The following is a 1,914-nucleotide window of genomic DNA, read 5'->3' as shown; positions in this document are numbered from 1 at the left end:
TTCTTCTGCTGGGCATCAACCATCGACGCACCCGGGCAGAAGGTGCAGGAGAGGTGCTGCTAGCACTGGTAGGTGACACTGGTGTGAACGGGCCCTGGCTGAGAAGACATCTTGGTGCTGAGTGCTGTGCTGCTGGGACAGGGTCTGACCTGATGTCTGTGCAAATAGGGGAGACCAGAAGCTCCTTTTCAAGGAGGGAGCTTGCTGCGGCCCTGGGAAGGACAAGCTAACACAGCTGCTGGGGCCTCGCCTGCAGAGCTGAGCTGAGCTGAGCTGCAGCAAAATGGGACACAGCCGCAGCGCACAGGTACGGACACCGCTGTGAGACAGCAGGGTGGCATCTGGCCTGGCAATGTGATTCCCACGGTTAACCACGGATAGTTTTTTGGCAGCTTTTTCTTATTCTGCCAATAGTGTACTTGTTTGCAGTTGCATCTCTGTGAAGACCCTGCAGTCACACAAGATATGACATAAACCAGTTACTACTTTCTATAAATCAGTTACTAATTTCTTCAGTGACTGAAATACCAGACAGCCTCCGGAATGGCTCAGCTAAAGAAGCAAACCTGGCAGGGGTGAGAGGGAGGACGAGAGACCTCCCCGCGTGTGGCAGAGTGTGGGGTGCAGGCAGTGATGGAGGCTAAGCTGCAATCAGGGTTTCCACCTGTCCAGGGCTTGTCAGCAGAAGGAAAAATTTACCCATCCGGCATGTTTTAAGCACGGCTGTGAGCCCACGGGGCACCGGGCAGCCGGGTCAACACCAAGCTGCTCCCCGCACCAATGCACTGCTCTCCTCCCTCGTGCCCCGTGAAGCCCCCTTTGGCTCTCACTGCAGTGACCACATAAAACTCTTCCGTCCTTCTGATCCGAGCGAGGCAGGCAGGGCTGTGACCTGTCTGGGCAGAGGCAATCCCACCTCCTGCCCCTGGGGAGGAACAACCCCGTGCACCAGCACAGGCTGGGGCCAGATGGCTGAGAAGCACAGGGCTGCTCACAGCAGCCTTCCGCACTCCTCCACTCTTTCTTTCTTAATTTGTTTTTAAAACACGTTAGTTTCCTGGCTGATGCTGCTCAACAGTTTGCACGTTGCTGTGCACCGCAGTGCTCAGCAATGCCCTACAGCATGAGGCTGCTCCTGGCGAGCGTGGGACATCAGCATGGTCGGCGCTCGGAGCTGGCAGCCCCAGCCTGTGCCTGTGTGGGTGAAAGCAGCCAGGCTGGGTGCACTGGGGACACGGGACGGCAAGGCCTCGGCAGCCTACAGAAGATGAACCAAAGGCTCCTGGACGGCTGCGCCTCACTGCCAGGGGTCATCTGCTTGTGCTTGGAGCCTCGCGCTGCCTTCGTCCCTGCAGGGTCTGCGTGTGGTCTGGGTAAGAGGATGGGATGGTTTTGCCAGGGGTCTCGTCCAGCCCACATAGCCCCGTAACAGCCCGCCAAGGGCTCTCCTGGGTGTCTGCAGCATCAGAGACCGGCTAATAACTGAGTAAGTACAAGGAAATTACAGGGTTACTTTTGCCCTCTAAAATAAAGTGCTATCTCATAATTAAAAACAAAGAGAAGGGCAATCCTAATTATTAGGCTTTAATTAGGCTGACAGGCACACACGGCACTGCAAGGACTGTTCTCATGATCTGCCCTTGGTCCCCACACCTCCCCACAATGCTCCCGAGGAAGCCCAGGGCAAACTCTCCCACTGAAAACAGAGGGCGAGACATTCATCTGTACATAACGCCATGCAGATCTGAGGAACAAGAGGAACCTGCCCTTGAACATCCCTCCAGCTCTGACGCCTGCTGCAATCCGACCTGCAGGCTGCTGCGGTCGCTCGATCCTCAGCCACCTTAGCAGCTCATGCATTGCTATTTTAACATAAGAATCATAAATTACACCGTGTTTCATCTGTTCACATCC

The sequence above is a fragment of the Pygoscelis adeliae genome, unplaced genomic scaffold (assembly GCF_000699105.1).
Source record: "Pygoscelis adeliae isolate BGI_AS28 unplaced genomic scaffold, ASM69910v1 Scaffold174, whole genome shotgun sequence".
Taxonomy (NCBI): Eukaryota; Metazoa; Chordata; class Aves; order Sphenisciformes; family Spheniscidae; genus Pygoscelis; species Pygoscelis adeliae.
Note: the sequence above shows the minus strand (reverse complement) of the source record.